At 39.3% G+C, this 15,803-nt stretch overlaps 1 protein-coding gene across 9 annotated transcripts in view; it reads right to left on the bottom strand.

Moving 5' to 3' along the window:
- PALS2 (protein associated with LIN7 2, MAGUK p55 family member) overlaps nt 1-15,581 on the bottom strand; it is a 112,950-nt gene extending 97,369 nt beyond the window's left edge. For 2 of the 9 annotated variants that reach the window (XM_025993121.2, XM_025993125.2), the window contains exon 1: nt 15,355-15,581. The gene's annotated coding sequence lies outside the window, so the exon portion shown is untranslated. Of the gene's footprint in view, nt 1-14,659; nt 14,770-15,354 lie in introns of those variants that run through there. The other 7 variants (XM_025993123.2, XM_072764565.1, XM_072764568.1 and 4 more) reach the window with 5 other exon arrangements.
- Between the last annotated feature and the right edge of the window lie 222 nt (nt 15,582-15,803).

The raw sequence follows: 15,803 nt of genomic DNA, 5'->3' as shown, positions 1-15,803 counted from the left end.
AACCCCAAAGTCAATACTTGGAGGGCTCTTGTGGTTACTTGCAGACAGGCACAGAGGCAAAAACTATGCCCAGTGTGTGCATCCTCAGCTTAGGTCCAAAAAGGCGACATTCTGTCCTTTCATTTCAGATCTTACACTAAAAACAAGTATCCTTTTCATGGTCTATTTAGTGCCATGTTTTTCACATTTTCGTGCTTTTTCATGGTGATTCTGCTGTCAAAAATGCCCCCTCAAGCATTAAATGCTGTTTGGTGTTCCTAAGGACAAGAAGGCTGGGGATGTGCCTTACAGAGAAAAATAAAACATGTGTCCGAAGACCCTTCTTCAGGTAGGAGTTACTGTGCCATTGGCCATTCAATATTAATGAATCAACAACACATGTTAAGGTGTCTTTAAACAAAAAAAACCCCACACGAATAACAAGGTTATATACTGACCAGTTAATGAAAATGTGATCAGAGGCTCATAGGAACATAACCCAGAATTTTCCCCCCAGAAGCAATGACTCCGTATTTGCTAATTCAGTGGTCACAGGGAATTTCTAAGACATTACTACCATGAATAATGAAAACTGACTATATTTTCATATGCATGTCTGTCTCCACCACAAAATTAGTGGGCTCTCTGAGAACAGAAATGGCATCATATTTATGTTTGAACTCTAATTCTTACTACTATGTCAGACATGCATTCTGCAGTTAATAGTTTTTGCACTTAATTTCACAATTGTGGTTTCTCATCATTTTATTGTAATTTGCCCTATAAGTTTAGATATTATGGCAGGATCTTCACTGCTTCCCACCCCATGAAGACATTGTTCTACTTCACAGTTAATAATCTAAATTTTATCTTCTGTCCCTGCCCCTTCACCTCTTTTAAAGCCAAAGATCATGCTCTTCAAGTTCAAACGTCAAAATTAAAGTTAAATGAAAAGGCATTTATAGAGGTTTACTTTTCATCAGTTAGCCCTAATGAGCTTAGATCTAAAAACAGACAAGCTGTGAGCCAAAATGAAAGACTGAGCACACATGCCTATATTCTTTTGCTAAGGGCACAGTAAAATGACAGAAAAGATACCGGCATTTTTTAAAAGAATTAAATGCCAACAATACTGGAGGTGAGGTGGGAGAGAAATGAAAAAGATTAGCCAAACTAGAAATTTTAGGAAATTCCTGGAAGTTAGAAAGTAGATGAACGAGGCTTGAAAGTTTTGGTTTTTTTTTTTCGAGGCTTGAAAGTTCAACAAAAAATTAGACTTGACAATCTGAAGATAATTCCCTCATTTACAAAATAGCTAGGAATGCTATATAAAATACCAAAAACATCTTCTCAAATACAAAACCAAGCCAAGAGAATCTTCATGGGTCCACAGGATGAAGATAAAAAACTGGTAAGCAGGTGCTTAAGCCACGGCTGCTCCGGGGTTTGTAGATTTCAGTACCTACAAGTTCAGAGGCAGCAGCTTAGGACTTGGTCTCTTCACAACAGAGAATTGAAATTGTGACTCTCCATATAAGGCTGGGACCTTACAGGACTAACTGCCACCCTATGAGAGAGTGGCCTAGCAAAGATGTGCCTGCTAACCAAGGAAGACAATGAGCATTAGCTTGTCTCAGTCTGGATTCCATGATAAAGGGAAATATCTCCTGAGAATGTATAACCATGGCCTACTCTCAAGGATCCAGGGTTCCAATATACCTACCTTGTACAGAAAACCCTGAGCAGAAAAATTACAAAGATGCCAAACAGAAGGCTTAGCAAATCTTCCTTGGAGGAATGTGCTCTTTAACCAGGCTGTACAGAATCCTTTCAATGAAATCCAGCCAAGCATGAGCTCATAACTCCAAAACCACAAAACACTCAAGGAAAAAAAGGTAATTGAAAACACAAGACAGTAACACTGTCATAAAGGAAAGCAGATAAGATTGAATAAACATCGTAATCTATGACATTCAGTTCTTCCTAAGTGGATTTCCTCTAGGCCTCCCTTGAGAAGTACATGTGTGTTCAAATAGTCTTCTTTTATAGTAGAGTCAATATAGTTACTGTGTAAAATTGAAAAAAGACATGTTTTCTAAGACATGCAGTATAATTTTAAAAATTATAATACTCTCACCCAGGGTAAGTATCACTCCCTCCCCAAGAAGCATTTGGAGAGAAGTCATGGCATTTTTGATGCCCCCATGGCTATGGCAGAGAACAGGAGCCCTAAAAATTAAGATGTGCTCAGCACAATCCTACACAACATAGTTCTGCCAAAATGCTAATTATGAATTGTTGAGAAACACTTCACTAACTAAATCTAAAACTGTTATCAATGATTAACTCTATGAAATAAGGCTGGGAACAGAAATTTTTAACTTCATTGCATATTCATTTTTCTATAGTTTAATGCTGTTTACCAGGTAACTGTATTTTTTAAAGGTTAATTAAAACAAGTTTATCATAATAACTAGGGAGGAAAAGCTATTCTGTTCATTTGTCAACATAAATCCCTCCCTCCCGATAAACTGGGTTGTTCAGAGCACAAAGGCTGCATATTCAACTACCCCAGAATTCCCAGACTCAGGAGAGCAGTCTCTTCAAACACCTAAATGTTTCTTAGCTAAAATACCTCCACAATTAAAATAATCTTACTGATGTGGGTTGTATGCTTATGCAGTGAAGATATACTTCTTTTGTGAGGTGGCAGTTGCAGCACCAAAGCTTTCCACAGCTAAAAAGAAACCCAAGGAAGGAGTCAAGACTCAAGACAAATAACGATATATATTGAAGTAGTGGGGTAGGATGGTTCTGTGGTGCAGTTCAATATATCACTTAGTAAACTAATGAAAGCCTATTGTTGTTAAATAAGTGATCTATCAACAAGGCATATCAGTATTAGATTTGATGGAAGGTCAATTAATGAAACACTTGCACAGATGAAAGTGGAAGATGAAAATATAATTTATGGGAACTAGAGGCAGACGAGAAGTTATCTATTAAACAGTAAATCTGTAATTACAACTTTGTCACTCAAAGATAAATTCTCAGTGTTCTCTCTCTCACTCTTCTCTCCCTCTCCTTTATCACCATACCCTGACCACTAGAGAATAGTTTTCTTCATACTTTTGCTTTCCCTCTCTATTCCTTTATTGCACAGAGTAGCTAACATACACAGGCATATTTCACTTGTATCTTACTAAATAGCCAATATGTTTAGATCAACATCAAACTGAAGTGGGCTAAGATTCTTTCAAAATGTTTTTCTCCATTGATGTGCTCATTTATCTTTATATTCCAATGAATTATTTTGCATTGCTTAACGATAACACCAACAAAAAACTTTGCATGCTTGTTACATTCTAGAATTTCAGTGTTTTTCACTTATCATTATAAAACTATTATAAAACCTTTCATATGTACTTGTTTATATTTAAGGCAATCTTTATCTATAAACAGGGATAAAATTATTCTAAAAGAAATAACTCCTAGAGTTATATTTCTTCTTTTCAGCTAAACATTTTTTTAAAATAAACTTCTTATACATAGAAAAATTAGAAAAGGTTCAAATGCTATCAGAAAAAAAAAAATCTTGCATAAACAAGTTAAGAACAGATGCAAACACTACCAGAAAAACCTAGACACAAGAACTAGCTCAACACAGACCCGGGTCATGAAAAACCATAAAGCACATATAAAGCCTTGTTGTAAAAGAAATGCTTAGGAAATCACATTAAGAGGCTCTCAGAATTTAGAAACAGGGTGACCCCTCAAGATGACTGAAACACAAGATACATAAATTAGCAGAAAAAAGCCACCCTAAGAGGAACAGATCTACTGCAAATATTGTCTAAAGTGTCTAAGATATACCTTTAGGATAAGAACATAATAAAGATGGAATGCCTGGGTGGCTCAGTGGTTAAGTGTTTGCCTTTGGCTCAGGTCATGGTCCTGGGATCAAGCCCTGCATCGGGCTCCAGAGGGAGCCTGCTTCTCCCTCTGCCAGTGTCTCTGTCTCTCTGTCATGAATAAATAAACAAAATCTTAAAAAAAAAAAAAAGAACATAATAAAACAGTGACAATTAAGTGTACAGTAAGCTTTTAGAAAAAAGAGCGTTAACAGAAAGACAGTTTCTGGACAATCCTAGGAAAAAAAGAGGAAATTCATAGGTCTCTAAAACTGCCCACAGAACTTGCCTACTCGATATTCCAGGATTTCTCAATCTTGGTATATTGACATTTTGATAATTCCTTGTTATGGAGGGATTGTCCTATAAATGGCTTACCAGCATCCCTGGTCTCTACCCACTAGATGCTAATAAGCATCCCCACCCCCACCGCAGACTGTGACAACCAAAAATGTCTTCAAATATTACCAAATGTCCTGTGGGAGGCAAAACTGCCCCCAGAATCAGTGGTATATTTTAAATAATGCAAATAAATGCACCAAGCTAATACAGTTTAACATTTCTAAAATCAAAATCACTTCAATTTTCTTGCTCACCTAGTGTCTCATAATATATAAAGTATGGCTTTATATAAAGTATGGTCAGGGTTGTAAGAAGTATTTGCTGACCATACTTTATACTATGTTAATAGCATAGCATAATGCTAATAGCATAGCATAGCATAGCTATATGCTAATAATAAAAATCAAGTCACATACTTCTCTTTTTTCCCACAACTTCTAATACTGTTTTAAGTATCTTTCAGGAATTTGAATGCTTTTAAAAATGTTTTTAAAATTCCTTGTTTAACATTCTCATAATCTTCCTACCAGTATCTTGATTTTCTAAGTTTTCCTTTTCCCTAATTTTTACAGTTCCTTTGACCCTCCCCTCCATGACAACCACATAGCTCATTCATCATCCTTACTGTAAATATCTTTCCTTTGAAAGTTAACAGTATATCATGCAGGGATAAATGAAATGTGACTTATTAATTAGTACCCAGGTAAGTGATCACAAAAGACATCTCCATCCTTTAATAATAATAAAGGGGTCATATATCGTTGAGAACAACCTGCTTGAAACTAGAGAATACAAGAATGTACTAAAAACATAATCTACATGATCTCAGGATGGTGAGATCAAGGCCCAAGTGGACTCCTTGCTCAGCAGGGAGTCTGCTTGAGATTCTCTTTTTTCTTCTCCCTCTGCCCCTCCCCTGCTTGCCTGCACATATCTGCAGGTGCACATGTTCGCGTACTCTCTCCCCTCAAATAAATAAATCTTAAAAAAAGAAAGTAAGAACCTACATGAACCTTTAAAACAAGATGAGGGCTTACTTTGGGAAAAGATCCCCAAACCCTGAAAACCCATGGACTGCCCTTTGCCTAGGAATCCCTTGCAAACTTTGAAATACCTCTGTCATTTGATCAGCCACAGTGAATTTGTAATTTCCCTATATTTATCTCTTACTCCCCATTCCCTCTGCTACCACTTTCAAGTTCTTATTCCTTCACCTTTAAATTATCACTGCAAGTCTCTTCCCACTATTCTCTTCTTCACTGTAACCCACTCAGCACAAGACTATCATGTAAAAAAAATTTTTTTATCATGTAAAAATTTTAAAGACAATATTAGAAGAACTTTACTGTTACCTGAAAATGTTTAAATCTCTTTTAAAAAATCTAGCTTTTTAAATCTATTCAGCCTAATTCCTCTATTCTCTAATATAAACTATCTATTCTAACCAAATTATTCTTTTTTATTTACTACACGCACAACCACACATCTCTTTCTACTGAAACGCCATCACTCATGTTACCCCACCCAACAATATTCTTTTCTTAGCAATTCAGTACCTAATCAATTTATGGCACACTTCTTGCCTTTTCAGAATCAAAGTTTTAGAGCTAAAAGGACTCATCTCAAAATTAATTCAATCAAATGAATGCCAAGTCTCTCTCTACAGATGACTTTCTTTTCCTAAACTTCAAACTCTTTCAGAACTTAGACAGGTGCACATGATAAAATGCTATTTATATGCTAATTTGTGTTGTTTCCTAATTTCAGTAATAAAGATTAAACTCAGGCTATGATCATGGAACAATGCTTGGTTGAGGGGATGCAAAAAAGACAGTTTCTTTTCTAAGGTAACCCTTCTACTGTGTGAAATCCCAGTATACATGTATGTACACAGATTTACTTTTGGTGAAAATTTCTACTTGAGTGTAACAAATTCTAAGCTGCTCTTTTTGGAGGTATTTTGGGAAAAGGGGAACTGCAGGTCTGGAAGATAAAAGAGAAGGGAAATAAAAAGATGGCAGAGTAGAAGATATTTGCAGTTCACTCTTAGAAGAAGGGACAAAAATTTCCAGTCTTCGATTTAGAAACAGTCTATTAGGAAGGAGAGAAAGGATATGAGAATGAGAAGGACAGAGCCAAATCAGTGTTCCATTATGCTATGTTCTGATGAGTGCTGGCATGAAATTATCATGGGTAGAAAAGAACTATAAATACCCCCTCAGCTCTAGCAAGCTGAGTTAAATAAAGGTTACTAAAAGCTTATTTTTTTTTTTAATTTTAAACATCCAAGTTATGCTATCTCTAGAACAACAGTTGGAACCACAAGTTGGAGTAACTTTTGAGTGGAAATAAGAAAGGTTCTTATTTATAAGACACCATAAAAAAAAATGCTTCTTAAAATTTTAAGAACTCTCTACCTCATTCCCTCAAATTGGAAATCCTGAAAAGTTTCTTTCAAGTAGGGGGAAATGGAAAATAACGTATAGTCCATGGTTTTTTCCAAATTTAATTGCATAAAATGTTGTTGATAATCTGATACATTTAAGGTTTTAATTGGATGAATGTTTATAAGGATTTTTAAGGCTTCAATCACAACCACAGATTGCTTAACCTTACTGCCCCCATAACATCTTAAATTCCTTCAGGGAAAATTTCTCTACCTTGGGATTTTCAAGAACCTAATGCTAAGACTGATGAGGGCATCCAGTGATGACTCTGCCTCAAAGTGAGGCATATGCCTCACAAGGTGCTTCAACCTTCTTAAAGTCTTTAAAGTTTTTTCATTTACCCCTCATTCCAAAAGATTACTAGTTTGAAAAAGAAAATAAAAAGCATTTGAATCAACTGACATAAAAATATGCAGTATCATTGCTTAATTTCTGAAACAAGCAACTTCAATGAATCAAAATTTAACTCAGTTACCCAGATTTCTTATATCAAAGTCCCAGATAGAGGAGCATTTAATAGATGAATAAAAAGGCCCCAAATTTATCTATGTAAAGCTAAATTTTCCATAAAACATATTATATGTAAACAGACATATATATATATATTCTAGGTAAAATAAAAAGACAAATCCCCTTGAAGACAGCCACAGTCATCCAAAACACTAAAAAATTCCTCTTCTGATAGTGGACCATAAGAAACATATTACAACTATTTGCATATGTGATTAAGAATCCTGCGATAGGGAGCTTATCAGGAATCATTATGTGTCCTTATAAAAGAAAGGCAAATTACTCTTTCACACATACAAGAGAAGGTGATAAGAACAGCTGAGAGAGATTTGAAGCCCTTGAAGACTAAAGTGGTGTGGAACCACAAGCCAAGGAATGCTAGCAGCCACCAGAAACACAAAAGAGGCAAAGAACAGATTCTCTTCTTGAGCCTTTGAGGGAGCACAGCCCTGCTAATACCCTAATTTTGGTCCATTGATAGTGATTTCAGATCTCTGACCTCCAGGATTGTGAGAGAATAAATCTCTTTTTATTATAAGCTATCAAGTTTATGGCAATTTGTTATAGCAGACACAGAAAACTGACAGAATCATATAAGGGTCTTAGATTTTAAAAAGCTAATGATGAGCAAATGAGATAATGATGATGAGATGAGCAAATGAGATAATGTATGGAGAGCATTTAGCATAGTCCTAAAACATAGTAAGCAGTCAATAATATTACTCATGCCATTGACACAATGATTAATCTCCAAGCTCTTGGTGCTGACAGGAAAAATTAGGAGGTTCAAACAGTAAAACCAGGCATATATGCACAAGGCTCATGTGAGTTAAAGCATATAAATCAGCCACTCATATGGTGTGTACTTGCCAGTTATGTGTTGTGCTATAATTTGCCCCGTACTGAAAAGATAAACTGTGCATGAGGCCAGCCAACTGATAGCTTCCTGGGAGTGGCAAGCTTGAATTTTTATTAGTAAAGGAAAAACAAGGTTACATAGAATGGAAGGGTATAAAAATGAGCAAAACAATGGAAATCATTTTGATGCTTGCAGAGATATCAGATCTGGCTAAAACAGATACCACGGTAAGAGACCAAATTCTAAGGTTAGAGCTATATAAATGATACAGGACCCTAAAACCTATGCTGATTTGATTATTAAAGAGAACATTTTATAGAATGTATTATTTTACTAATATCGGCTCTTGTTGACTTTAAAATATAAACATGATCTGGCCCTACACCAGACTAATTTAGAATTCTTTGATATAGAATAATTCTCAAGGATTCTGATGGTTACTTAGGTGGAGAACCCCTGTACCAAAGTCAATTCAAGGCAAATGACCTAAGGCATAAAACTATTATAAAGCATATATCATATCTTTGATGTTTTCGGCTAAATTGGCTTATCATTTTCCTTTTGTTTTTGTTTTTTTTAATGATAGGCATACAGTGAGAGAGAGAGAGAGGCAGAGACACAGGCAGAGGGAGAAGCAGGCTCCATGCACCGGGAGCCCGACGTGGGACTCGATCCCGGGTCTTCAGGATCGCGCCCTGGGCCAAAGGCAGGCGCCAAACCGCTGCGCCACCCAGGGATCCCCGCTTATCATTTTCCTAAGTGAAAACTCCTCCCAAGATATAGCCTCTCTAGGTTACGCCACATATTTTTCTCTAAAGCAATCCCTCACACTTCACTTTTTTCAATTTCTCACAATTGTTCTAGAAAAATTTCAAGCATCTTCAGGTGCCCTACCCACCCCACTTTTCATATCTAACCCAACCAAGATCTAACAATATTTTATAGAACAAAGGAACCATGTAAAAGTAAAGTTCCATTAATACATTATAAACAATTTATAAAACTGGCCATTTACTGTAATAAAACATAAGTACATTTATCAAATAAAATTCCAAATCACCTCTTACAAAAGATTTCCAAAAGCATAAAATTAGGAAGTGGGTCTATGAAAAGCTAAGCACAGTTCATTTCAATCTACTTAAGTGCTACTAAGTAGTTAACTGGTAGGCTCTGAAAGATACAAAGTATATGGAAATCTCTACCATTTAGAAATGAACTTCACCAGCACTAAGGTAAAAAGAAAGGGTGATCTGAGAAGATGAACTAAACATAATCCTAAAAGGAATCTCCTTTGTGGAGGTGGGGGTGGGGCAGGGGAGTGGGGCGTGACCTTGCTGGCTTTACCCTAGCCTGGTCTTGTTTCATGACTAAAGCTAAAAATAAAGCAACACAAGTTAATGTTCAGATAATTAAGTTGTAAATTAGCTCTTTCCTCTCCCACAAACACCTACAACAATTTACGCATATTCTCACGTATTTCTATTTACCTTCGTACTCTTCAGAAATTTCAATCACATCAAATTCTATTGATGTCTATATCTACCAGCAATGTGAGAGAGCATCTGTTAGTCTCTATCCTCCTCAAAAGTACTATCAAATTCTTTTGGTCCTTCTAATTTGTTAAAATGGTATCTAACAGTTGTAATTTATGATACTTATAAGTGAGGTTAAGTATATATATTTAGGAACCATTTGGATTTCCTATTCTATGAATTACCTGTCTATAATCTTTGCTCAACTTTACAGTTGGTCTTTTTCTTATCAATCTATAGGTATTCATTATATATTAAGGAAGTTCACCTTTTGTCTGCAATACAAGTTGCAAATATTTTCCTGTTTCTATATTATCACTATGCTGGTTTTGATCATTTCTTTCCTTCATGTATGTATCTTATTGTCCTCAAACTGTAAATTCCTTCCATGAAAGGACATTTCTTTTTAATATCGCCAGGACAGTGCTTCTCAGATCTTCTAACTACATATGCCGGAAAAATTTAAAAGAAGGGAAACCAAACTTCCAGAGGGTGGTCAAGGGTGAACATTAATTACCACTGTACCATCTACTTGGGTTGTCTCTCCAATCCGACTTCACACGGTTACAGCAAATATCACCAAGTTCTAGTAATACAACATAGTTTGTTGAACAGGGGAGGGATGAGTACTAGATAAATCTTTCCTGTCATCTGAGCTGGTCCTTAAACTCAGGAGATGCTGGCAGCCATATTTTCCACTAAGAGGAGTAGGAAGTGGTTCTCTGCAAGAGAAGAAATAAAGGAAATGTGTGCAGAATAAAGAGATGTAGTGTATTGTGCTGACACTGGACGGAATTCTGAGTCTCAATCTTTGGATTCCATCAGATGCTCCCTCAGTCTTTACAATAAATCTTCCCTCTTGTTTACACCACTTAGATGGATTTCTATTAATTACAGCCAAAAGTAGCCTACTTACTACAACTACCATCTCCTCATAGCATTCCATAAAGGGACACTATAACATCAAAAGTTGAGGAAGGACAGAACCTCAGATTTTTTTCTTTTTTGAAGTTATATTTATAAAATGACAGCTGTGTGCCGGGAACAGGTCTAAGTCCTTGAAAAATAGTTAAACAGAAGAGCTACAATTACTGTTTCCATGGGGCTTACACTGTAGTGAGAACAGATAATAAAATTATATATATATAAATTGTAACATAAATTACATATTATATAAATTATAAATTATATAAAAATACAATTTCAGATAGTGATAAATGGTTTGCAGAAAAGCTTTTATATAAATTTATATAAATTACAAATTGTATAAAGATACAATTTCAGGTAGTGATAAATGGTTTGCAGAAATTTTTTTTAATGGTAATGAAATAGAAGGAAATAAGGGAGCTGTCATTCTAAACGGTTGGTTAGTGAATACTGCTTATCTGAGAATACTTGAACTGAAACCTGAAATGATGAAAAGGAGCCAGTCATGTAATGTTTTAGGAAGAGAATTTCAGGCAGAGTGAACAGTCAGACTAAGTCAGAAACAAACCATGACATTTCTGAGGGACAAAAAGGAGGGCAGATATAGTGAACAGGACAATGTTAAAGAAGTGGTAAAGGAGTAATTTAAGAGAAAAAGATGTAAGTTTGTGAAGTAAGTAGAGATCAGTTCACGTGTGGGAACTAGTAAGCAGTAGAAAGGATTTGAAAATTAACTTAATCTATACAAAAAACACACTATATTATCTTTAATCCTTATATTGCCTTGCATCAACAACTTTAACAGAAAAAGGTCTTTAGAAATTACCATTCCCACATATTTGACACAAACCTGAAGTTAGCTAGAAATGAACGTTTCCTAAGCAGAAAATATCATTTCTACTATACCATGAACATTAAAAAAAAAAAAAAAAGGTAAAAAGCAAAGCCATTTAAGAATCTAGGATGATAAAATGATAGAAACTACTTCAAATTCTATCCTATCTACTATGACCAAGAATGTACAAAGGTCTTAGCTATGGAAGAACAAACTTCTTTCTAAACTACTATAAACATAATATCCTTTGTTTACTGAGTTCACTATGATTGTATTTGATGTTGCCAAGGTAAAATACCATCAGAAGAGAAAAAGTGGAAACCAGACTTCTGACTTTAAGAATAGCCACAATATAATGGTCAACAAAGTTGTTAGTTTTAATGTTATCTTTACTATGAAAAAGGAAGAATTTCCCCTTTGTGGTGACACTGGATACAAGGGATGCTTTAACATCTCTTCCTCTGGGCCTCCTTGGTGGCTCAGCGGTTGAGGGTCTGCCTTCGATCCAGGGCGAGATTCTGGGTTCCGGGATCGAGTACCGCATCAGCCTCCCTGGGAGGAGCCTGCTTCTCCCTCTGCTTGTGTCTCTGCCTCTCTCTGTTTCTCATGAATAAATAAAATTAAAAAAAAAATATCTTCCTCTGAAAGCTTTTTAAAACAGACAACCAATCTGTTTGAAGAGGTTCAGTTCAGTATCTCCAGATCTTTCCAGACAACTAATATCTGTGTACAGTAAGCAAGTAAAACTACATTGCTACTAAGATTAATGTCAGTAAAGTCAGATTATAAAAGCTCTAAAGTAATCCTGAATCTCATCTTTCACGATGTTAGATATTTAGTTAGCCCACATAACAAGAGACTAAAAAGTAGACTGTTTATAACACAATCTATAAAGAGACATACTTTGTAACTGTGGTGTGAGTTTAAAAAAAAAAAAAAAGTCACTAGACACCTTGATCAAGACTTGACTCTGAGTGCATCCTTCTCAACACATTTCCAGCAGTTTGGCAAAGTGCCCAGGGATGATTAGCAGCCAGTGTATGTAAGGGAGGGATATGGTCAATCTAAATTGTATCAAGTCTCCCCCCAGTGGTCATAGACAAATAACAAGAAAACCGGGGAAATTGTTGCACCTTCTGTGAGACTGACCAGAAATACACTGTGCAGAACCTGAGCCCTACAAGAAAGAAATAAAATCTTTAATTCAATACTAGCAACCTACCAGTAAAGAGATCTTTTATGCTTCTCTGCTCTTACGATATTCATAAACGTGAAGCCTATTTTTGGAAGGAAAGAACCTACAGGAAAGATAAAACTAGCATATTTCTTCTCAGTATATTTTTTTAAAGGAATAAACAATATCTTCAGACAGCCCAGTATTGGTTTTACCTAAAACAACCAGGTGTTCATTCTCCCTAAAATATATACCAGCACAGCCCTTGCAAGTTAACTACATTTACCTGAAGTAGGGTTCTGTTACAAATTTAGTCATTTACCAAATGAATTGCCTTGTTAAAGAAAATTATCAGTTACAAACCTAATGTCTACTTTGCAAAACACTCTTTCAAAAACCACCAAGAACTAGATAATTTATAATACAGTAAGTGATGTCAAACATACAAATGGGTCCTCTTGCTTCTTGTAATATTTATTTTCTTGGTGCTTTTACAATTAGATAGCCTTTGACTAGCACTAACCCTATATTATTTGCAACTCTCAGCAATAATTTGCTGTTACTCACTTTTAACAAAGCCTGGATGTCAAAAATGTGAAAGGCATTTAATTAAAACATCTGCTGTCTTCTAACCATCCATTATTAAGTGGTAAACTACATTTTAAAAAGATGGTAAATACTCAACTTCAATCTAAAAACAGCCTTTGAAAAAGGTAACACAATTATGGCTGTCTTGGTTATCCCAAGCTAAAAAGGAGGGGAGAGGGGAAGGAGAGAAGCAGGCTGTGTAGTCTTCTGGAACAATTTCAGCTTGAAATGAGACTCAGGAAAAAAAAAAAAAAAAAAAAGCAAACTGCTCCCTCAAATGTTTAAGAAAAATATGATTCATTTTTAAAAAATCCAACAGTTGGCTCAAAGAACAAAAAAACGATTCTGTCTTATATAGTGCTACCAGACTTGCTTAAGCACCTTAATTTTTCCAGTGTTTATTTAATCTAGAATGTAAAATAATTCATTTTGAAATTCCAGGTGAGAAAGGAATTGAGGAGCATCAATTGGAAAAGGACACACACACACACCTAGCTACCCCACTGGCTGATGTTTTTTCATAAAAATATTTAGTGTGCAACCCCCAAAGGATAAAACAGAACGATTAAAAGAGTTACCATTTAAACATTATGTAACCCTGGTCTAAAATAAAAGAAACATGGGACTTTAAAAAAGTAGCATGTTGTGCAAACACGTATTTAAATATGTATTTAAATACAGATTTCAGATACAAATGACCTCAAAATGACACAACCCCAAAGTTCTTTGTTTACTGTAATAAGGCCTCAGAAGATGGGTCTATAATCAGGCCCGATCCCTGACCATAACTGCACTGTAGGTACCTAAAAGGAGCAGGATCACCTTAGTTGCGGTGTTCTACGTATGCACCGCAACTATCTCTGCATTGATTACCACCGTGCTAGCTACCTCGCCTAATATGTTCGACATACATAAGTTTCCAAACGACGATTTGAAAGATTTCACGGGTGGAAATGGCTGCTAAACCATACTCCAAACTGAAGAGCCTTTCAACACACCTCAAATGTTCCGAACCACATTGCACGGAGACCGATTCAGGAAGCATAAAGTAGAATTCCAACAAGCCCCAAAGGCGTAGGAAAAGAGGGGGAAAAAAAAAAAAAAAAAAACCAACGTGGCTAGCTTGACCTTAACAGGCTGCTTGTAAGTAATGCGGAGAATTTTTCTGGGCTTCCCCATCAGCCTTCAATCCCCTTCCTCGCCTGCCCCCAATCCCCTTACATAAATGCACGCCCCAACTGATGAAGTTGAATGGATGTCCTCTCCAGCTGTAATCCCAGGAGCTGCTGAGATGGGGACTAAACTCCCAATAAAGTGTTAAAAAAAAGTCCTTCTGAAAAAAAAATAATAAATAAATAAATTGATGGATATATATATATATATATATATGTGTGTGTGTGTGTATATATATCCATCAACCAGTCCACAGCCGGTCATCAGACCGGCCGTAGGGATCCCTAAATCGACTCCCTCCTGGCCCTCCTCCACGTCGCCTTAAAAGAGAAAAAAAAAAAAAAAAAATCCCCAGCGCCTCTCTGGTTCCAGCTTAACGTACCCAGGATCCGAAAACGAACGGTGGCTCAGCAGCGGACGCCTCCGGAGGAGCGTGTGCTTGGCCCACAACCACTTGGACCAGACGAGTCCCGAGCCTCGGAAGTCGCAGCAGTAGTTGCAGAAAGCCTCCCCCCCCAAGAACTTGGGGCTCGGGGGCACGCCCGGAGCACGCCCGGGGCACGCCCGGGGCCGGCGGAGTCGCCCCCTCCCGGCGCCGACCCCGAGGGTGTCCGTCGCGGCGCCCACCCCCCCGGCGCGCCTCTCCATTCATGCCTGGGCGCCCGCGCTCGGCTCCCGGCTCCCCGCTGCCCGCTCCCCGCGCGCCCCCAGCCCGGCCCCCGCCGGCCCCCGCCGGCCCCCGCCGGCCCCCGCCGCGGCCGCGCCGCCGAGCGCGTGGAGGGAGAGCCGGGCGCCGCGCGGCGGCGGGCAGCAGGGGCCAGACACGTTGCCGCGCTCCGCCCGCCCGCCCGCCCGCCCGCAGCCCGGGAGCCGGGGAGCCGGGGAGCCCGGGAGCCCGGGGCCGGCACAGCGCGCCGCATCTGCGCCGCCGGGCCCGGGCCAGGCGCACCAGCAGCCCTCGCACCGCGCCGCCCGCTCGCCGAGCCCAGGTGCTGCGGGGGCGGGGCGGGCCGGGGTCCCCGCGTGGCGCGCGAAGAGCCCGCTCCCCGGGGCAGCCTGGGGGCCCCGGCAACTCACCGGCTCGCACCTCGGCCGCCTCCGCGCCGCCGCCGCTGCTCTCCCTCAGCCGCAGGCGCCGCCGAGCAGCCCCATCTACAAACTCGGGGCTCCCAGTTGGGAAACGCGAGAGGCGGCTCTCACGCCTCCGCCCCCTCCCTCGGCTCCCCACTCCGCCCCGGCTCCGGTCGCCGCCGCCGCCGCCGCCGCGCGCTCGGCCAGCCTCCCCTCTGCCGCCCTCCTCCTCCCCCCGCTCCTCCCCCGCCTCCCCCTCCTCCCCCGCCCCCCGCTCCTCCTCGCGCCGCCGCGGCCGGGGCGCGCTCCCTCCGGGCCTCGCGCGTGCGCCGGAGCCGGGGAGCGCGCGCTCGGGCGCCAGGAGGCGGCGCCGCCCCCGCTCAGCCCGGCCCCGCGCAGCCCGGCCCCGCCCCTCCGGCCGCGGCGCGGCGACCAGGTGGAGCCCCCCTCCGAGC

Source organism: Vulpes vulpes, chromosome 7, assembly GCF_048418805.1.
Source record: "Vulpes vulpes isolate BD-2025 chromosome 7, VulVul3, whole genome shotgun sequence".
Taxonomy (NCBI): domain Eukaryota; kingdom Metazoa; phylum Chordata; class Mammalia; order Carnivora; family Canidae; genus Vulpes; species Vulpes vulpes.
This window is presented reverse-complemented; position numbering and strand designations above follow the sequence as displayed.